The sequence below is a fragment of the Dasypus novemcinctus genome, chromosome 28, assembly GCF_030445035.2.
Source record: "Dasypus novemcinctus isolate mDasNov1 chromosome 28, mDasNov1.1.hap2, whole genome shotgun sequence".
Classification (NCBI taxonomy): domain Eukaryota; kingdom Metazoa; phylum Chordata; class Mammalia; order Cingulata; family Dasypodidae; genus Dasypus; species Dasypus novemcinctus.
This window is the reverse complement of record NC_080700.1, coordinates 20,573,664-20,597,335: the sequence shown is the minus strand read 5'-3', so window position 1 is coordinate 20,597,335 and position 23,672 is coordinate 20,573,664. Positions and strand designations below refer to the sequence as shown.

At 40.6% G+C, this 23,672-nt stretch overlaps 1 pseudogene; it reads right to left on the bottom strand.

Moving 5' to 3' along the window:
• Positions 1-2,062: 2,062 nt before the first annotated feature.
• On the bottom strand, positions 2,063-23,026 carry LOC131276403 (olfactory receptor 56A1-like; annotated as a pseudogene).
• Positions 23,027-23,672: the final 646 nt, after the last annotated feature.

Below are 23,672 nucleotides of genomic sequence, written 5' to 3'. Positions count from 1 at the left end.
CATACTTAAAATTTTCCATTTGCTTACTGTCAAGTATGCAGTTCGGTGATGTTATTTATGTTCATGATATTGTCACTGCCATCCAGTAGCAAATTTGCCCATTACTCCATAGAGAAACTGTACCAAATAAAGCATGAGTCCCCATTCCCTACACCCACAGTAGTTAAATACCAGTTCATAGGGAGAGGAATGCTTACAACAGGAGGCCCAGCTGTAGCCTTAAAAGCTGCATCAGAAATGTCTGCCTTGGATACAAGTCAACCAGGTAACAGTTACTGAATTCAGGACCCAGGATCTCAGGAGGATACAACCTAAGGTACCTGCTTGACCATGTTGCTCGCTAGATGGGGACTGAGGAGGCACCTTCCTGCCTGCTCTTAGTCCACTTGCTGTTAATCTTCCTGTGTCCTTTTCCTTTCCACAGTGTAAGTTTTGATCTTTTTACATTTCCCCCCACTTAGTGCTCAAATTCTAGAGTTCATCATGAAAAGTACAAATTCCTAATCAGAAGTAAAATAAATGTTAGCATGAGAGCCAGAAAATATTCCCTCTTTTTCCAAAAAACGTCAGGAAGTTATCCTTAAAAGTATGGTATTTAAGGACACCCACATTTGGGAGGTTTTTGCTGTGCCGCCTTAATGCCCCTTCAGTCCTCATCCCAGGAGTTCTGATGGGATGTCTCTGCTCCTCACCAAGTTTAGTGATACTGACGTGCACATCTTCTTGCAACGTGGGCACTTGTGTGTTCTTTCAGCAAACCAGAGAAAGATGGATGACTCTTAGAAATTTTGACATATCAAAAGCATGATGACTCACAAAACTTTTTTAATTTAAGGAGGACAGAATTAGTCGGTATCTCATTTTAATTAACACAAGAAATGAAAGAAGAAAACCCCAATTCCAGGCTACAGTATAAACAGATATTTAATATATTCTTGTCAAGAACTTGCTGTGGGAGTGGGTGTGGCTCAACTAATAGATTTTCCACCTACCATATGGGAGGTCCAGAGTTTCAACCCAGGGCCTCTTGGCTCATGTGGTAAGATGACCCATGTGCAGTGCTGCCAGGTGCAAGGAGTGTCATGCCACGCAGGAGTGTCCCCTGTGTAGGGGAGCCATACACAGAAGGAGCACACCCCACAAGGTTAAAAAAGTGCAACCTGCCCAGGTGTGTCACTGCACACACAGAGAGCTGGCGCAGCAAGCAGACGCTACAAAAAGAGACACAGATTCCTAATGCCCCTGAGAATGCAAATGGACACAGAAGAACACACAACAAATGGACAGAAGAGAGCAGACACTGGGAGGTGGGGGCGGGGGGGGGGGGAAATAAATAAGATAAATCTTAAAAATAAAAAAAAACTTGCTCTATACCAAAAAAAAGAAAAATAGTGTCCCTACCCAAATATTTAGTTCCTTTTGCCTTTAATCACCCTCTCACTTCTCCTGCAAATCTTCATCCCTCTCTAATTCCTGTCTCTTTTGTCCTAAAGCCCAGGAAGCAGTGATGCTTGGTACTTGCAGGACCTTAGATTAAGCATCAATGGATCAGTGCTAGGGCCCTCCTGACCCACTGAAAGAGGGTCCACAGTTCCTCTCAAGGGAGTTCTTGGTTGGGAGAGGGAGAGACTCCTGCACTCTCTAGCTTTTTATCAGCTGCTGGGCAAGCCCTACAATTGATTTTAGAGATGCCTCTAAAATTTGAGTTACCTGCAACCCAGAAGCTGCATCTGGAGCTGGAGCTGGTAGCAGAGGTGGTACTGCAGGGAAGTCTAGCTCAAATTCTGCTTGTAGGCCTTCCTCTGGAAATGCTATATTATTTTTTGAATGAATGAGGCCCAAGCAGCACCTTCCCAGATAACTGAGAGGCCCTGAGTCTCTTCCGGCAGCTCTCAGGGACCACTTTTCTAACTCTCCAAAGATGGGGGCCCCAGATATGGAACCTCAGATCTTCTTTATTTTTTTATTTTTATTTTTTTTGTGCTCTTAAGATGAATTCATGGTTTATTAATATGTATCAATAAAATTGACTTGTTAAAAGATGTTACCATACATTATTTATTCATTTCAAAGATATAAATTTTTGTATATCAAAGATATAAAGTTTTGTATAGGAAAGGAAAATGAGGAAGAGGTCAGAGCCCAGAATAATCATTGACAGAATTAATTGTAGATTCTGTTAAGGGCAACAGTATCACAGGAGATCTTGGACACAGACCGGTTGGCACAGATACAGTTCTCAATTATATTTTTTCCCCAATAATGGAGCTGGGCAGAAAGGATAGGGATAGGTGCAGTGAGAAACGTGTTCTGGGCAAAAATGAAGAAAACAGCGTTTGCCACAAATTGGTTAGTGATGATGGACGGGTAGTGCAGAGGCTTGCAGATGGCTACATAGCGGTGATAGGCCATGACCAGGAAGGTACATGATTGCATGGGCAGTAAGTTATTCATGATGAACATCTGGAGGAACCAGGCTGAGAAGCTGATGGACATGAGGTCAAAGCAGAAGATGGCCAGGACCTTGTGGCTGACAGTGATACAGAGCATAATGTCCTGCAGGGAGAGGAGGCTGAGCAGGGAGTACATGGGCTCATGCGAAGAGGCCTCCAGCTGGATGATGTCAGGAGGGTGGTGTTGGCCCCCACAGCCAAGAAGAAAAGGAGGCCCAGGGGCAGGGAAAGCCAGTGCTTGCAGCTCCAGGCAGGTGTCAACTTGCAACCTTCCTCTACCCCACAAATTCTTTTAAGCCTATCATCCAGTCTCCAGCTCTCTGAGGCAGCTTGGTTTACTTATTTCATATCAGTGAGGTCATGTAGTATTTGTCCTTCAATGCCTGGGTTGCTTCACTCAACATGAAGTTCTCAAGATTCATCCATGTTATCACATGTGTTTATAGTGTTTTCATTCTTAAAGCTGAGTAGTATTCCATTGTATGTATATACCACATTTTATTTATCCATTCATCTGTTGATGGTCATTTGGGTTGATTCCAACTTTTGGCAATAGTGAACAAAGCTGCTGTGAACTTGGTGTGCGTATATCAGTTTGTGTCCTGCTTTCAGTTCTACTGGGTATATACCCAGCAGTGGAATTGCTGGGTTATATGTCAAATCTATAGCTAGTTTTTTCAGAAACCGTCAAACTGTCCTCCATATTGGCTGGAGCCTTCTGCTTTCCCACCAGCAGTGGATGAGTATTCCCATTCCCTCACATCCTCTCCAACAATTGTAGTCTTTTGATTTTTTGATAGCTGCCAGACTCATGGGAGTAAGATGGTATCTCATTGTTGTTTTGATTTGCATTTTCATAATAGCTAGGGATTTTGAGCATTTTTTCATGTATTTTTTAGGCATTGGTATATCATCTTTGGAGAAGCATCTGTTGAAATCTTTTTCCCAGTTTTTAAATGGTCTGTTTGTCTTTTTATTTTCAAGATATAGGAGTTCTTTATATATGCAAGATAGAAGTCTCCTATCAGATATATGGTTACCAAATATTTTCTCCCATTGTGTAGGCTCTCTTTTCACTTTCCTGACAAACTCCTTTGAAGTGGAGAAGCTTTAATTGTGAGGAAGTCCCATTTATCTATTTGTTGTTTTGCTCCTTGCGTTTTGGTATGAAGTTCATAAAGCCATTTCCTATTACAAGGTCCTGTGGATGCTTCCCTGCTTTGCTTTCCAAGGTCGTTGTGGACTTGGCGCTTACATGTAGGTCTTTGATCCATCTTGAGTTTATTTTTGTATAAGGTGTGAGTTGGTAATCCTCTTTAATTCTTTTACATGTGGATATCCATTTTCAAAGCAGCATTTGTTGAAGAGGCCATTCTCTCCCAGTTGAGAGGGTTTGGTGGTCTTATCAAATATTATATGACTGTATATATGAGGATCTATATCAGAGCTCTCAATTTGGTTCCATTGGTCAGTGTTTCTCTCCTTGTGCCAATACCATGCTGTTTTCAATACTGTCGTTTTGTAGCATGTTTTGAAGTCAGGTAGTGTGATTCCTCCAATTTCATTTTTCTTTTTCAATATGTCATTGGATATTGGGGCCTCTTTCCTTTCCAAATAAATTTCATAGTTTTTCTAGGTCATTTAAGAATGCTGTGCTGATTTTTATTGGGATTGCTTTGAACATGTAGATCAGATTTGGTAGGATAGACATCTTAATAATATGTAGTCTTCCTATCCATGAACAGGGAATAGTTTTCCATTTATTTAAGTCTTCTTTGATTTCCTTGAACAGTGTTGTGTAGTTCTCTGTGTATAAGTTCTGTACCTGTTTAGTTAAGTTTATTCCTAGGTTTTTGATTTTTTTATTTACTATAGTAAATGGATTTGTTTCTTGATTTCCTCCTGAGCTTGCTCATTACTGATGTACAGAAATGCTACTGATTTTTGCACATTGATCTTATAACCTGTGACTGTACTGAACTCTTTTATGAGTTCCTGAAGCTTTGTTGTAGACCTCCCAGGGTTTTCTATGTATAGGATCAAGCCATCTGCAAATAATGAAATTTTGACTTCTTCCTTTTCAGTTTGGATGCCTTTTATAATCTGGTTCTTCCCTCAGTGCTCAAGCTAGTACTTCTAAGGCAATGCTAAATAGAAGGGGTGACGGTGGACATCCTTGTCTTGTTCCTCATCTTAGAGGGAAAGATTGTAGGATTTCACCATTGTGAACGATGTTGACTGTGGGTTTTTCATAAATACCCTTTATCGTGTTCAGAAAATTTCCTTGTATTCTGAATTTTTTGTAGTGTTTTTATCAGGAAAGGATGCTGTATTTTGTCGAATGCTTTTTCTGCATCTATAGATATGATCATGTGATTTTTTTCCATTCAATCTGTTTACATGGTGTATTACATTAATTGGTTTTCTTATGTTGAACCATCCTTTCATACCCAGAACGAATCTCACTTAGTCATGTTGTCATTTTGCTTAATGTGTTGTTGAATACGATTAGCACGTATTTTCCTGAGGATTTTTGCATCTACGTTCATTAGAGGAATTGGTCTGTAATTTTCCTTTCTTGTGGTGTCTTTGTTTGTCTTTGGTACTAGGGTAATGTTGTCATCATAGAATGAGTTAGGCAATGCTTTGATTTTTTCGAAGCGTTTCAGCAAGATTGGCATTAGTTCTTTCCAGAATATTTTGTAGAATTCACTGGCGAAGCCCTCTGGCCCTGGGCTCTTCTTAGTTGGGAGGTTTTTAATGACTGATTCTATCTCTTTACTTGTGATTGGTTGACTGAGAAAATCAATTTCTTCTTTCGTCAATAGAGGCAGCTTATATGTTTCTCGGAATTTGTCCATTTTCTGTAATTTGTCCTTCTTGTTAGAATATAGTTTTTCAAAGTATCCTCTTATGATAGTCTTTATTTCTGTGGGGTTAGTGGTGATATCTCCTTTCTCCTTTCTTATTTTGTGTATTTGAATCTTCTCACTTTTTCTTTATTAGTCTAGCTAAGAGTTTGTCTATTTTATGGATCTTCTCAAAGAACAGGCTCTTTTTTTATTTATCTTTTCAAGTGCTTTCTTATTGTCTATTTCATTTAGTTCTGCTCTTATCTTTGTTCTCTCTTTCTTTTTCTTCCTTTGGGGTTACTTTCTTATTTTTCTACTAATTCCTCCAAGTGTGAAGTTAGTTCTCCAACTTTAGCTCTTTCTTATTTTTTGATGTATGAATTTTTGGCTATAAATTTCCCTCTCAGTACTGCTTTTGCTGCATCCCAGAAGTTTTGGTATGTTGTGTTATCATTTTCATTAGTTTCAAGGTAGTTATTAATTTCTTTTGAGATTTCCTCTTTGACCCACTGGTTTTCTAATAGTGTGCTGTTTAATTTCCATATTTCATTGCAACATCTGTGTCTCTGGCCTTGCAGATTTCCACTTTCACTCCAGTGTGGTCAGAGAAAGTATTTTGTATGATTTTGATCTTTCTGCATTCATTGAGACTTTTTTTGTGGCCTAGCACATGGTCTATCTTGGAGAATGATCCATGTGAACTTGAGAAAAATATATATCCTGATATATTTGTGTGTAATGTTCTGTATATGTCTATTAGGTCCAGCTCCTCTAATGTACTGTTCAATGTTTTTGTTTCTTTATTGAATTTCTTTTATGATGTTCTGTCCAAAGTTGATAGTGGTGTATTAAAGTCCCCCAGTATAATTATAGAGGCATCTCTTCTTTCAGTTACTTTTTCCAGTGTTTTCCTCACATATTTGGAGGTGCCCTTGTTAGGAGCATAAATGTTTCTGATTATTTGTTCTTCTTGAAAGATTATCCATTTCACTAATATGTTGTCTCTCATAATTGTTTTGCATTTCAAGTCTATTTTGTCTGATATTAATGTAGCTACTCCTGCCCTTTTTTGGTTATTGTTTGCTTGTAAGATTGTTTCTCAGCCATTCATTTTCAACCTCCTTGAATCCCTGGGTGTAAGATGAGTTTTTGTAGACAACATAGATGGGTCATATTTCCTTATCCAGTCTTCCAGGCTGTGTATCTTTACAGGTGAGTTTAATCCTTTGATATTCAGTGTTATTACTTTCAAGGAATTACTTGTATTACCCATATTTTGTTTGGATTTGTGCTTGTCTTCTGTTGTTAGATTTTTTCCCCTCTTTTTATAGTTTCAGTTGTTCTTACACTCTCCGACACCTCTGTCTCTTCTTTTTTTTCTTTCTTCCTGCATAACTCCCGTTAGTATTTCTTGAAGTGTAGGTTTCTTATTGGCATACTCTCTTAGTTTCTGTTTATCTGTGAATATTTTGAACTCTCAATCGTTTTTGAAAGCTAGCTTTGATGCATAGAGTATTCTTGGTTGGAAATTCTTTTCTTTTAGTACCTTGACTGTGTCATACCACTGCCTTCTTGGCTCCATGGTTTCAGATGAGAGAGCAACACTTAATCTTATGGAGCCTCCTTTGTATGTGATGCTTCTCCTTTCTCTTTCTGCTTCTAGTATTTTCTCTTTATCTTGTGCATTGGATAATTTGACAAGTACATGTGTTGGGGTAGATCTGTTGGTATTTATGGTGTTCGGGGTGTGTTTTGCTTCCTGGACATGTACGTCTATCTCCCTCAATAGGTTTGGGAAGTTTTCAGGCATTATTTCCTCCAACACCCTTTCTGTCCCCTTTCCCTTCTCTTCTCCTTGTGGGATGCTGATAATACACATTTGTGAGTTTGCATTGTCGTTCAGGTCCCTAAGTCCCTGGTGGATTTTTTCTATCTTTTTATTGATTAATTCTGCTATCTGTTTGACTGCAGATATACTGTCTTTCACATCACTAATTCTTTCCTCTGCCTCTTCCAATCTGCTGTTATTCACTGAGAGTGTTTTCTTGATTTCTTGAATTGTGCTATTCATCCCCATCATCTCTGTCATCTTTTTGTGTATGATCACAATTTCTTCTGTATGTACTCCCAAATCTTTTCTTAATATGCTTAATCTCTTCCTTTACTTCATTGAATTGGTCCATGATACATGTTTTGAGAGCTTTAATTATTTGTTCAGTGTTCCACTTCTCTTCCTGGTTTTTAGTTTGTTCATTGTATTGGGCCATGTTTTCCTGATTATTGGTATGGTCTGTCGTTTTTTGTTGTCTGGCCATCATTTTATCTTGTTGGGTTTATTCTGTTGATTCTCTTCTTATTCGAGCCTTGGGGTTTAATTAGTTGTTGTTTTGGTGTGCATGTTAAGTCTTCTCTTTGTCACTTTTTATTCTTATTCTTTTTCCCTGTTGTTGGCTTGAGGAAACACCAATTGTGCTTCTGTCTTTCCAGATCGCTGTTCAGACACCTCTTGCCCTGCAGGTTCCCGAAACACCCTGCTCCATTATCACACAGCCGGTCTTTTGTAAGAGAAATGATGACAGTGTACTTACTCAGACACCATCTTGCCACCCTCAGATCTACTTTAGAAACAGGAAAATATATTTGACCATGGCCACAGAGCCGGAGAGGTACGAGTCAGAGCTCTTCTTCATAGGAAGAAGAAAACAGTAATTATGAACAACCGCAGCACCCCAGAAGCCCATTATTCCAGAGACAGACGCTGATTGAATGCTTTCCATGGCTAATCCCTGTTAATCCTAGTATTAACCCTATGAAATTTGTCCTGTCTCCCCTACTTGTCAGAGTAACGAGCTGAGTCTCAGGGAGGTGATGTGACATTCCCAAGGTATACTGCTAGTATGTGGCAAATGGGTGTGTGTGTGTTTTGAGGTGCTCACTTTGTTGTTTTTTTTTTAAAGATTTATTTATTTCTCTTCTCTTCCCCCACGCCCCAGTTGTCTATTCTCTGTGCCTGTTCACTGCGTGTTCTTCTTTGTCTGCTTCTGTTGTTGTCAACGGCACAGGAATCTGTGTTTCTTTTTTTGTTGCATCATCATGTTGTGTCAGTGCTCCATGTGTGCAGCACCATTCTTGGGCAGGCTGCACTTTCTTTCTCACTGAGCGGCTCTCCTTATCAGGAGCATTCCTTGTGCATGGGGCTCCCGTACACGGCGACACCCCTTCGTGGCACGGTACTCCTTGCATGCATCAGTATTGCACGTGGGCCAGCTGTACATGGGTCAAGGATGCCTGTGGTTTGAACTGAGGACCTCCCATGTGGAAGATGGATGCCCTGAACACTGGGCCAAGACTGCTTCCCTGTGCTCACTTTGTAAAGAAGGTTTAGGACCTCTTGGGTGGTAGTCAAATCTCTGTAGCTGCATAGGAAGTTGATAATGATAGAGAAGTCCCTGTACTGGAAGGCAGGCATCAGGTATCCCACCAATGTCTCTAGCTTGCCAGCTTTGATTTGCTTCATCACATTAGTCTTGGCTAAACTCAAAGCTGACACATTTTCACACAGGTTAGAACAACAGAGGGAAATGTGATTCTTTTTTCTGCTGTGATACCAGAATGATAAAAGATAAAATAACAATAGTAACTATTGCTGGCTGCATGTACTTAAGTCTCCACCTTCATAGACTGCTCTTGGCAACTTAACTGAGTTGGCCCCTTTTCTAAGTTACCTTCTCTCGTTATTAAAATGTTAGGTATGCCCATACTTCAACCCAGCATCTCTGTTCCTTAGATGTGTGAAGAGCATTAGAATAGAGAGAAATATGATCTCCATGCAGCAATGTTGAGATACAACAAAAAGGAATTACAAGAAGTGCCATCAGCAATGAGAGGCTAAATATCTGTCGAAAAAATATCTGTGATACCCCCCATCCCTTTGTTAACATTCTTCAGTCCAGTCCCTTCGTCTCAGGGTCACTGTGACATGTTCCTCAGGATAGCAAGTTACAGGAGAGGGATTTATATAGCATTATCCCCTCATCCTCATTTGGTAAGAAAGTCCTGGTAGGCATGGTGATTAGTGACCTTGGAGAAGTTGTGTAAGGACAGTGATGCAGAGTAATGCACAGGATACCTGCGTCAGGTAATAAATACAACCAAAGGAATCACAAAATGCTAATACTCTCATGGTGCAAAATGAAGTAAAAGTACTATAAAGCATCTTTTCTGTATTAGTACAAAAGATAGGGATAGTGGCTACACATGGACGATGTAGGGCCTTTGCACTGGGATCGGGGGAGTGATGTGAGCTCAGATATCTTGTGAGTGGGGCCCTGGACCAGTAATCAGGAAAACCCTGGGAGGGAGCTTGGGGAGTTGCCAGGCTGGGGTATTACTGTCTTGGTGCCTGGGAATAGAGACTGCTCTGCACCCACTCTGGCATGCATTGGTCCTTATTGGTAGCGTGGCGTGCCTGCATTTTGCATGACAAAATGGTGTATATGACTCTTATCCAGCTTTTCACCAAATTCCCAATGGGGTTCTTCAAAGACAGTGCCCAGCAGCCAGGCCTGGAGGAATCAGGTTCCTGCCTTGCCATCACCACCTGGGATGATCCCACATGTTGTTGTTCTCCCCATGTTAGAACAGAACACTGTCTGCATGGACATCCATGAGGAAAGGAAACAACAGCTTTTGCTTAAAACCTGGGCAGATCATCCCCAACCCATCATTCCCTATCCTGTCCTGGTAGCCCTGATCTGGAAATGAACATTATAGGCCCACCAGGATCCCATCCCACCTAGAACCGGCTCCTGCCCTAGGCCTGACCACCCCGGATAGTCCTGCACTCCACACACACATGCTGGGGGTGAGAATTGCTTAGAGACTGCCCAGAAAGGATCTCAAGTGTTTTCCTGGTATTCATTCCCCTGCCCTGTGTCACATGTATTTCCTTTGTGTGTTTCCTGCTAAATGGCCGCATTCCTCTGTGGTGAAGGCTTAGCCTATTTAAATCAACACTTGTACCAACACAGTCTTTCCTGCAGGTGATGATAGACCTGAGAATTTCAAAACCCCAGTATTGAGTAGGTAGAGCTCTCTTCAGACCTTATTCCTCCTCCTACCACCTCTGTGACCCTGGAAAAGGCATTGTGCCTCCTCTTGGTTCTTCTAGTCTCCCCCCCTGAACCATGAAGATCATTCTAGATTATATGAAAATTTAGCAGATATATATGCATAGTCTCTATAAGTCTTGTGGGATGTTGTCACAGACACGTAATACATGAATTTAGAGATGGAGGAATGACAAGAAGGTATGGGAGGCATCAGGAAGTTCAACCCAATACAGGACTCTTTCATGTTGATATACTCTTGGGAAAATAACTTCCCTCCTTGACTTCATTTGCCAAGAAGAAGTGTGGGGAAACAGGTCATGTTCGTGTCACAGACAGAGGTTCTAGACACTCAGTGAGCTGTGAACTGGAGGGCTGTAGTAGGCTAGGACAATCAGCTTGTAAGGGGCAGCTATCAGTTAAACAGTTGCAGGCTGATGGAGTTTTGTGTGCTCTAACAATTCTAAAGAGGAGGCATGCTTCAGTGTAATTTCATGAGCCTCCAAAGGCAGAGAAGTGAAGAAGAAGAAGATGTCCAAGAGATTGTAAGCATGAGAAGGACTCCAGCCTGCAGTCCTGCCTTGAAGATGGAGGGAGATGTGGAAAGCATGAGAAAGAAACAAATTTTCCAATCCCCAAAATGATTTTAGATATGGACTTTCCCTAGAATCTCCAGGGAAAAACAGTCCTGGGGACCCCTTGATTTCTGCCTGGTAAGACTCTGATTAGTGCTAACCTCACCCAAACTTCTGACGCACAGAAACTGCTGGGTAATAAATGGGTTTTGTTCCATTACATTTCTGGTATCTTGCTTCCTCTTTCGGAAAAAAAAAAGAATGGAAGCTCTTGGTGGAATTTCACTGAGTGAAATTTTAACAATAGACAGGGAATACCTTCATTTATATGATCTTACTTTTCAGTCCTTTTTTTTTGAATTAGAGAAATGTTTGGTTTCTAGAATAATCATGTATAAAATACAGGATTCACATGTACCATCCTACTATTGACACCGTGTATTGGTTTGGAATATTTTTTGCAATTGATGATGGCAGACTTCTAATTTTTACTATTGACTATTGTCTGTGGTTTAACTTAGAGTTCACTGTATAGTACAGTTCCATGGATTATTTGAAAATATTTTTATTGTATTACCATCTATACAATCTAACATTTCCCTTTTGAACCACATTCAGATACTTATTTTAGCGCTCCTAGTTATGTTCCCAATGTCGGGCTCTCATCACTCCATCTAATACCAAACTTCATAGTCAACTCAAGTAATGTCTGTATACAACATATGCCTTAACTTCATCTCCCTCTCCCTATTCTGTTCCCTGGTAACCTATATTCTAAATTCTGACTATCCATTGCTTATCCTAATTGTTTCTTATCAGTGAGATCATACAATATTTGATCTTTTGTGTCTGGCTTATTTCACTTATCATGATGTATTCTAGGTTCCATCATGTTGTTGCATATGTCAGAACTTCATTCCTATTTATGGCCCTCTTCACCTTTCTATCCTAACTGGTCACTTTACTCTATAATCATTCTATTTAATATTCCATGACAGGTAAACAGGCTGAAAGATATATGCTAACAATGACCACTAACAAGAACTATTTTATGAAGTCTAAGAGACAGTTTTCTGCTAAGAGGTTGCCATGATTAGCATCATCACAGCCCAAAGGCATTTGATGAGTGGGTTTTTTGCATTGGTATTCTGTCAAGTGTTCTAGACATAGTCCCTGATCTCTGCAACTGTTGACCGTAACCAGCAAGTGCAGGCCTAACCCAAAGAATTAGGCAATGAGTGGCTGTCTAAGTTCCCTTGTGTTCAGTAAACAATGATCTTGTATTATGGTTACAGTTCTTAAGAATCCATTAGGTATTTAAGACCCATTTCCATTCTAGTACTGGCCCTGGGGTCCAGGCTGTGTTGAGTTGGGGAGAAGTGAAAGAAGATGCTTGAATGTTGAGGAGGAGACACCAAAAGTTCCCACATTGGTCCAGGGAATAATCAGCCTCCAGAGGGAACAGACCAGTTCACAAAAGACGATGTGTGTTGGAAATGGGCCATTGTCTACAATTTAATGTTGAAATGAACTGAGTGAAAAGAACTTCTTTAACAGGCTGCCACACCAATCTTGCTTAAACTCTTCCAAAAAATTGAAACAGAAGGAACATTGCCTAACTCATTCTATGATGCCAACATTACTCTAGTATGAAAGCCAAACAAAGACACCACAAGAAAGGAAAATTACAGACCAATCTCTCTAATGAACTTAGATGCAAAAATCCCCAACAAAATACTTGCTAATTGCATTCAACAACACATTAAACAAATTATACACCATGATGAAGTGGGATTCATTCCTGGTATGCAAGGATGGTTCAACATAAGAAAATCAATTAATGTAATACACCACATAAAGAGATTGAAGATCATAACTATAGATGCAGAAAAAGCATTTGACGAAATACAGCACGCTTTCTTGATAAAAACAGTGCAAAAGATTGGAATAGAAGTAAACTTTCTGAACATGATAAAGAGTATATGAAAAACCCACAGCTGACATCATTCACAATGGTGACATCCTAAAATCTTACGCTCTAAGATCAGGAACAAGACAAGGATGCCCTCTATCACCCCTCGTATATAACATAGTCTTACAAGTATTTGCTCGAGCACTGAGACAAGACCAAACATAAAAAATATCCAGTTTGGAAAGGAAGAAGTCAAAATTCCCTATTTTCAGATGACATGATCCTATACATAGAAAACCCTGAAAAGTCTACAACAAAGCTTCTAGAACTTATAAATGAGTTCAGTAAAGTCACAGCTTAAAAGATCAACGTGTAAAAATCAGCATTTCTGTACACCAATAATGAGTAATCTGAGGAGGAAATCAAGAAGCTAATGCCATTTATGATAGTAAATTAAAAAATCAGATACCTAGGAGTAAGTTTAACTAAATATGTAAAAGTCTTATACACTGAAAACTATACAGCAATGTCCAAGGAAATCAAAGAAGACCTAAATAAATGGAAGAACATTCCCTGTTCATGGATAGGAAGACTAAATGTTATTAAGATGTCTATCCTACCAAAACTGATCTACAGATTCCATGCAATCCCAATAAAAATCAACACAGCATTCTTTAATGAACTAGAGAAACTAACTATGAAATTTATTTGGAAAGGAAAGAAGCCCTGAATAGCCCAAGACATACTGAAGAGAAAAATGAGATTGGAGGAAGCACACTATCTGACTTGAAAACATACTACAAGCTACAGTAGTGAAAATAGCATGGTATTTGCACAAGGATAGAGCACTGCCCAATGGAACGAAATAGAAAGTTCTGATATAGATCCTCATATATACCACATATGTATTTGAAAAGGCCACCAAACCCCCTAAACTGGCAGAGAATGGCCTCTTCAAGAAATGGTCCCTGGAGAACTGGATATCCATATGTGAAAGAATGAAAGAGGATTATCAACTCACACCTTATACAAAAATCAACTCAGGATGGATCAAAGACATAAATATAAGATCCAAGACCACAATGACTTTGGATAGCAATGTAGGGAAGCATCTACAGGACTTTGTAAAAGGAAATGGCTTAATGAAGTTCACACCAATAGCACGAGCAGCAAAAGAGCAAATAGATAAATGGGACTTCCTGAAAATTAAAGCCTTTTGCACCTTAAAGGAGTTTGTCAAGAAAGTGAAATGGAAACCTACACAATGGAAGAAAATATTGGTAACCATATTCTGATAGGAGAGTTATATCCTGCATATATAAAGAACTCCTGTATCTTGAAATAAAAAGACAAACGACCCATTTTAAAAATGGGAAAAAGATTTCAACAGACACTTCTCCAAAGAAGATATACAAATCACTGAAAAGCATATGAAAAAAGTGCTCAAAATCACTAACTATTTGGGAAATGCAAATCAATACAACAATAAGCTACCGGCGGTCCCCCAAGTGCAACGGTAAGGACCAGAGAGGAATGAGGGTCCAACAGTGAGCCCCTGATACTAATGACTATGCTTGTGAGCCTGTACACCTGAAGTAAGAAGAAGGCCTAGAGCAGCACTGTGCCTTAGCGTTCCCTCCTGACAGCCTCCATGTTACTCAAATGTGGCCAGTCTTGAAGCCAAACTCAGCATGTAAATGCAGTGCCTTCCCCCCAGCGTGGGACATGACACCCAGGGATGAGCCTCCCTGGCACCGAGGGATCACTACCAAGTACCAGCTGATGACGTAACTAGAAAATGACCTTAAATTAAAGGTTCCATGCGGACCAGCAGAATATCCCTGTATACATATAATAACAGGAGTTAAAAATGCTTCTTGACCTAAATCAAGGGGGAAATGGAAAAGACAAATGAGTTCATATGGCTATGAGTTTCTAAAAAAAGAGTCTGGAGGTTGTCAGAGACAGATAAAGTAGATACAGCCCCAGGTATTGGTCCTTTTGAGGGCTAAAGTGACCCACAGTTTCTATGGTCATGGCAGATGGGGTTCACTGCCATGTCAGTTGGCCCTTCTTTGGAGCTGGTGTTTTTGTGTGATGGAGCTGGACTCAGATGGGATCTCTTTTCACAAGCCTTTCCTGTTACTTTACTGGAATTGTAGTTGGTGCTGGGGTTTAAGATATATCTAAAGGATTTGAATCTCTGGACTGACAATATGATAGCCAGGCCCTGAGCCTCAACAGACTTTAGCTCCTACACTCTGATTTATTGGACTTACCCCACTCAGCTAACATGGAGTTGAAGAATGTCAACCACCACACCATGGAGCCTAGAGTGCCTACAACTGAAAGCAGGAGGATTGCATCCAATATCCTTGTGGAATCTAAACCCCCTCTTGACATAGATGTGGAATAGACTCAACCAAGCCAAGGTCCACAGGAAGGAGGAATACAGTAAGGATCAGAGTGGACTTAATGATATTCTATTCATGAACTATTGTGGTTAATAATCGAGAAAATGTGGCATTGATGTGGAAAAATTGTCCATGGTGGCTGCTGGGTGTGGGGAATGGGAGGAAGAGAAGAGATGTCCTGGGTGGTGCCCCAGGGACAATTGCCGGATGTTGTATGTCCTCCCATGGCCCACTGGATGGAACGTGGGAGAGTGTGGGCTATGGTGTGGAACACGGGACATGGGGTGCAGTGATGCCCCGAGATATACTCACCAGATGTAATGGATGTGACATGATGATGGGGGAGAGTGTTACTGTGGGGGGAATGGTGGGGTGGGGGCGGTGGGGGTGAGTGGGGACGTCATATATATTTTTTAATGTAATATCTTTTAAAAAAATGAATAAATTGAGTAGAATTTGGAGAGGAAAAAAACCAATAAGCTACCATCTTACTCCCATGAGACTGGCCGGTATCAAAAAATCAGAAGAGTACAGGTGCTGGAGAGGATGTGGAGGAATGGGAACACTCACCACTGCTGGTGGGAATGCAGAAGGATCCAGCCATTCTGGAGGACAGTTTGGTGGTTTCTGAAGAAACTAGCTATAGATTTGCCATATGACCCAGTAATTCCACTGCTGGGTATATACCAGTAGAACTGAAAGCAAGGACACAAACCGATAAATACACACCAGTGTTCATAGCAGCACTACTCACTATTGCCAAAAGTTGGAATCAACCGAAATGCTTATCCACAGATGAATGCACTGTGGTATATATCTACAATGGAATACTGCTCAACTATTAGAACGAATACAGTCCAAACACATGTGATAACATGGATGAATCTTGAGAACCTTATGTTGAGTGAAGCATCCCAGGCATTGAAGGACAAATACTACATGACCTCTCTGATGTGAAATAAGTAAACCAAACTGTCTCAGAGAACTAGAGACTGGATGATAGGCTTAAAGGGAGTTGGGGGTAGAGGAAGGTTGTGAGCTGACGCCTACATGGATGAAATCTATGATGAGCTGGAGGTAAGTATTTGTACAGGGAAGGGATAAATTCGGGGCATAAGGATATTTTTTAGTGGGGCTTTGTGGACTTGAGGGGCGCTAGGTATGGGAGGGTGGGTCAGATGGCCCCAGAAATGGGGGGAGGTTGGAGGGAACATTTGAACATAGGAGATGGTCATGTATGAGGTTGAAACTATACTGTTGAGAGAACTGTGTAGAAAATATAATAAGGAAGGTTACCTGTTTAAGATGCTTAAGGGGGTGTTATGTGACACAGGGCAGGCTTCGAGGGTGTGTGTGAGTGCTCATTTCATCATAGTGCACTATATCTTTGGGTGGCGATCCATACAATGAGAGTGAATGTATACCCACATCCTGGGGAGGACTGATCTTCTCAAACAGAGGGAATTGTACCTTTCAAGAGAATTGGTGGTTCCCAGTGAGTTAGGGCAGTTGAGTATGTCAGACCTTTAACATTGTTGCAAGTATCTCTGAATATGGTCCTTCAAGTAATGAAGATTGATTGTCTCTGTGTTCACTGGGGGGAGGGGGAGAGAGGTATTAAATAGATGGATTCAGTGTAAATGTGGGCAATGGAATTGTTCCACAAGATCATGCAATGATGGATATAGGACATGATAATTACACCAAAAATGTATAAAAGTCTTTCGGCTAAAATGTAAACCTTAATGTAAAATATGAGATAACTAAAAATTTTGAAATTTGTACAGTCGAAAATATAAACCGTAGTGTAAACCCAAGTGGAACCATGTTTGAAAGCTATTGTTTTGATATCTGTCCATCACTGCAGCAAATATAATATGAACATGTAAAAAGATCATTGGTGGGGAAGGGACAAAGTGTTTGATGTTGAATACGTGGAATTACCATATATTGTATATGTGAATTACTGTGATCTAAAACTTTTGTGAAGACAAACTTAATAATTAGAAAAAAAAGAGAGAGAGAAAGGATGTAGACCCTGGGGAAGAAATGGAAGAAATTGCCTTGGCACTGTACAAACAGGGCAACAACTATAGCAGTGATGAAAGGCAAAATGTCAAAAGCAGAGCTTTCTCATTGTTTCATTTATTGATACCCCAATTTATTTTAACTTTATTTAATTTTTCTAACTTAGTATGTATTCTATATCTAACTTTTAAACCCATCACTATGTTTCATTTTACTATTAATTGGACCTGGCAATATATTAGGACCACACAGAGGTTCAGCTATGGCAGGGGAGGAACTCTGGTGTGGGGTGTTATTGATAGGGGCCACATGGTTGAGAGGGAGTTTTCCAGGACATGTATACAGGGTGTATAAAAATGTTTGGATATTTTCATAGTGCTTACAATAAAAATGACAACTGAGGCAGTGTTGAGTTCCTAGCCAGGGGAGCTCTATCACATTCCCTATGGAAGAACAACAATACCCCAATGCAATGGCAAAGACCAACAAAGATGGATGATCCAACAATGAGCCTTTGATACCGATGACTATGCTTATGAACCTGTGCCCCTGAAATATGAACTAGGCCTAGAGCTGCAGGGTGCCTAAGAGTTACCTCCTGAGTGCCTCCCTCTTGTCAAATGTGGCCACTGAGCCAAACTCAACATGAAAATGCATTACGTCCCCGCCAGTGTGGGACATGACTCCCAGGGATGAGCCTTCCTGGCACCGAGGAATTACTACCAAGCACCAGCTGATGATGTAACTAGAAAAAGACCTTGAATAAAAAGGTCAACTCAGACCAGCAGAATATCTCAGCCTACATGTAATATCAGGTGTTAAATACTGCCTTCTGACTTTGGATAAAAGGAGGGAATGGAAAGGACAAATGAGTTTATATGGCTATGAGTCTCCAAAAAAGAGTTGGGAAGTCATGGAAGGGGTACTGTTTACGCACGTCTCAGCAGGGTCCAGAGACTGCCAAACTAGATAAAAGGCCAGGCACTGGTTCCCCTGAGGACACAGAGACTCACAGGTTCTATGGTCATGACAGGTGGCTCTGGAGTTCGGGGCCATGTCAGTTGGCCCTACTTTGGAGTTTTGTTTCCTGAATGTGATGAAGTTGGACTCTGATATGACCTTTCTACACCTGCCTCTTCTGTTACTTTTACTGGACCTGTGGTTGGCACTAGGTTTGGTGTATACTTAAGAGACCTTAATCTCTGTACTGTCCATGTGACAGCCAGGCCCTGAGTCTCAGCAGACTTGCAATGCCTACCTTCTGGTTTATTGGACTTACCTGGGCCAGCTCACAGGAAAGTGAAGAAGGTTAACCACCACATCAGGGAGCCAAGAGTGCCTACAAGTGCAAGCAGGAAATTGCATCCATCATCCCTGTGGAATCTAAGACCCTCTTGATATAGAGGTGGAGTGGACAAAACCATCCCAGGGTCCACTGGATGGATGAATAGGGTATGGATTAGAGTGGACTTACTGATCGTCTACTGTGGAATAACTGTGATTAGTACTGGAAGAAATTGTAGCATTGATGTGGAGTAAGTGGCCATGGTAGCTGCTGGGTTTGGGGAGAGGGAAGAAGAGATATTATGTGGAGCATCTTCATGAATTGGAGTTGTCTTGGGGGTTATTGCAGGGACAGATGCTGGACATTGTATATCCCGCCATGGCCCACTGGGTGGACTGGGGAGGGTGCAAACTACAATGTAAACCACTATCCATGTGGTGCAGGAGTGCTCCAAAGTGTATTCATGAAGTGCAACGAATGCCCCACGATGATGAAAGAGTTGCTGATGTGGGAGATGTGGGCTGAAGGGGGTAGGGGGTATATGGGACCTCATATTTTTTTAATGTAAAATTTTTTTCAAACAGAGGGGAAACCGAAACCAAAAACAGGCTGCCTTTCCCAAGAGCCGCTATCCATTCATGTGCAAGCCCATATTAGTGTCTGGCTGTGAAGCCTGGTAATGGGTGATGTCTTTAGCATAGTGCATATGGCAGGCTAACTCAGCAGGTCTTTATCCCAAAGATTTCCTAGCCCCTTCTTGAGCAAACGAGGCAGAAATTCAGGACAAGAATGTGGAAAGTGCGTGCCAGTCATTTAGGTTTTTGTGTTGAATTAAAGCATTGCTGCCCAGAATGTAGACGAGAGGTATGCATATAGACTATCTCCCTATGTGTGCAGGGGCATGCTTGCCATGGGGGACTGATGCCTGCTAGTGATGCTGATCTAGGTTTGTCTCCTTTCAGTGTGAGTAAGCATTGCTCCATCATTTCAAATAAACTGATGAGAGAGAAACAAAATAGGAGCTAATTATGGCAGTGGAAGCATAAAGTGATTGAGTGGTGGTGAGTTTTTATGGGTCTATTCTTTATTTTTTATAATTACTATTAGAATAACAAAAATGGTCTAATAATGATTGAATTGATGAATGCATAACAATGTGATAATACCAAATACCAGTGATAGTACACTTTGGATGGAATATGGTTTACTAACATATAAATAAAATTGATTTGCTTAAATAAATACTAAAATAAAGAGCTCAGGATACTTCTCCCTCTGCAACAGAAAGCAAAGACCATTTGAAGCAGAACATGAGTGGAGTTTTGATACTGACCAACCATGTCCCCAGAAGTTGCCAGAATTGTCTGTTATGTTCAACACAAAACAGGACACAGTAGACCAATTGAGATACAAGAATGTGCCAAATCATGAGGACTCACACAGTACAGGCATGTGAATGCTAACAATGGACTCAATCTGTCCATCAGGGTGGCACATAGGCTGTGCATGAGAGTGACAACTCAAGCACAGCAGACTGCTTATCATATATGCCCATATACAATCATCTTTATGACAAAATAAGACAGAAAGTTTGAGGACTACCATATTCTTTGTTTTTGTAACTGGTCATGTGATCAAAGTTCAAGAAACCTTCCAATTTCTGGTTTATACAATTTTGGGCAGCTGGTGGTGACATTTTTCTTGAAAAAAAAAAAAAAAGAGGCAAACTGTGGGACAACAGCTTTAATTTCAGGTACCTATAAGTGTCCAGAGAGAAATTCAGATGTGATAGTCAGGAGAGATATGTGGGCTCCACGTGAACAGTTGAGAGTCCCTTGCATAATTGATTCATTTGAAACCATAGATTTGGATGTGGTCACTGAAATAGAATATGTTGAATGAAAAGGAAAGTGGGAAGAAGACGGAAATGTGAGGACCATCAGCATTTAAGGGGTCAACAGAAGAGGAGAACCCTGAGATGTAAGAATGAGTATCACAAAATCAATAAAAAAAAAAAAGAGAAAAAAAAAAAAAGAAAAAAAAAAAGAATGAGAATTAGGGGTAAGATCTCTAGGAGAATATGGGCAAAGCAAGATGGTGGAAGGAGAAGAATAGAATCCAATCTATAAATAGTACTGCATTATCCAGAAGGAAAGATCAAGAATCAGGAAGGAAAGGGACCTTTTGATATGAGATTGTGGAGATAATTGGGAATACCCTTTGGAGAGTGGTTTGAGTGAGGTGGTTCACGAGGGTTTCAGTAAGTTGAAAAAACACAGAGGATGCAGTAGAGATGAATACCTGGGCAGAGGGCCTGCATGGGATTGTTTCTAAGAAGCTGAGTCCTGGAAGGAGAGCAAGAGGAGGGCAGTACTTAGAGTGGTAGGGATCTTCGGGAAGCTCTTGTCTCACTGTTGGGTGAGGATTAAAGAGAGAGGCGCTTATGTGCCAAGGGGAAGCTAGAGAGGGGAGGGTGACTGCCAAAGGGACTTACAAGTTTATTGAGGCTGCAGCAGAGGTGACATTGCCAACGTCCAATGCATTAGGCCCAGTGGTTTTTTTAAAAAGATTTTTTGTTTGTTTGTTTCTCTCCCTTTCCCCACCATTGTCTGCTCTTTGTGTCCATTTGCTGTGTGTTCTGTGTCCGCTCGCATTCTTGTCAGCGGCACTGGGAATGTGTGTCTCTCTTTGTTGCATCATGTTGCTGCATCAGCTCTCCACGTGTATGGTGCCACACTTGGGCAGGCTGTGCTTTTTTCATGCGGGACACACTCCTTGTGTGGGGGGCTTCCCTACGCGGCAGGCCCCCCTGCCTGGCATGGCGCTCCTTGCACCCATCAGCACTGCGCATGGGCTAGCTCACCACATGGGTCAGGAGGCCCTGGGTTTGAAACCTGGACCTCCTATGTAGTAGACAGACACTCAGTTCAGCCAAATTCACCTCCCTATACTTTTTACTCTAGTCTGTTGTCCACCTTTTGGTACATTTCCCTAATATTCAGTATTTAGGACAGACTTAATAAATTGCCTAGAGCTGGCTTCTTATCTGTTTGTGTACTCCTTAGCACAGTCCACTAGACACACACAGGTGTTCCTCCAATTACTTATTTTGCTCTATTATTCCTGAGTTTTATAATTAGGAATGCTGTATTGTTTACAGATCATAAAAGTGGAACATAATTTCTTCAGAATGTAGTCTGAATCTCCATCTGACCCAGATTCCTGCTGATTCCAACACAAGTACAATTTCACCAAGCTCTGCCTGTTGCTTCTGCCCTTCTCCCACCCTGTAATATTCTTATCTCCCAGCCCACTTTACCGGTAGAGTTTTTGAGATAAAATCTACACAGTCAGCCCCACCAAGGCCCCATATGATCTGCCTTAGCCCCTAGTCTCCAGTTACAACCTCAGTTACTCTTCCCCATGCTCTACTGTTTCTTGCACTGGTGAACTGCTTTCCCGCTTCTGGGCAATGACAGATAGAGGCCGTTTTCTATTTGTTAAGACCTATAACTTTTAAAATGCAAAGACTAAATAGATTATGGGCCTTAGTAGCAAAGCTTCATGGTTTGTACATCCATTGAATAAAATCTCCAACACGAATTTAAGATGTTATTGACGGGGAAATATAAGAGTGAGAGAGTATTGGGTATATGTGAATGCCGTCTCCATTCATTGTACATTTCTGTGACCTAAAATTTCTTTAAAAATAAAATTTATATGAAAATGAAAGATCATTTATAAAGTGTAATGTATTTGAAGCAGACCTGTTATATATATTCACTCCTTTATTTTTGTGCTCTATTGTTTTTCCCTTGTTTTCTAAGAATTTCTGAGAAGTTCATTTATATTTATCATAAAGAAACCAAGTGTTTGACGTTTTTGAATTCAAACACGGTATTTAATCTTATTTTACAGCATCCAAGGAAATGGAATTATTCAAACACCTATAAAAAAGAAATATATGCTTGTAAAGTATTACCCTAGAAATCATAGTAATATCAAAGTTCAATAAATACATCAGTTAAATGGCAGTAGTTAATCTCAAAGGAGATCCATGAAAACTACTTTAAAAGTGCAAAAACCCAGGAATCAACTTTCCTGTAGTTGAGGATGGGCAGAATCAGCAGATATGAAAACGATTCAAACCTTGAGGCTGACTGAAGTTTGCTGTTTGAACTTCAGGTGCAAGTGGGCCACTTGGGAAAAGCTGGGGCTTCAACTGTATTCTTGCCAGTATTTCACTGGTGGAATCGTTTTCCATCCTTAGCTCCTTGAGCTTTCTCTCAGTGGACAGAGCTTTTAGTCCCCTTTCCTGAGCTAGCTTCTTGTAGAACATAATCTGGTTGTGAAAGAAGGAATTGGCACAGTCCAATTCTGCATCCATGTCTTCAGCCATCTTCTTATACATGTTTTGCTTCTGATACAGGAAGTTCATTTTTCTATATATGTCACAAAATTTGTTCTCTGTGTCTATGCAGTAAGATCCCTCCTCCTTTGCATGTCTCTCAAGTTGCAGTACATGTTTTTGATGAACTCAGAAAGTATTTGAAATTTCATCTGAAGCTTCTCAATCTTCTTTTCCATGTGTGAGTTTTTTGACTGCAAAGATGCTTGCTCATTCTGCAGACTTTTTATGTTCCTGGTAAAGTCTTTAGTCCTTCGAGTTCCTTCACATACTTTGTTGAATGCTTTTAGTTTTTCTCCTTCCAGCCTTTTAGAGGAAACATTTAAGTTCACAATATAAATCAGTTTGTTCCAGTCAATTGCTGATGAATAGACTAGGTATTCTGCATTTTCTGATTCTCTCCTTTTGTCGAAATCCATGTTGTCATCACCCATAGAAGTTGCTCTTAAGTGGTCAGGGAAAATTGTCAACTTCAGCAAGGTTTCAGAGAGAGATTTGATGTGTCTGTCTTTTTACTGCACTACCTCTTTAGTGTTTGCAGTGGAGTCGTCTAGTACTTGTATCTGTTCCTTCATTTCTTGCTCCCTTTACTTCCACCCCACCATATTCTGGGCCATGATTTACCTGTGTCTACATC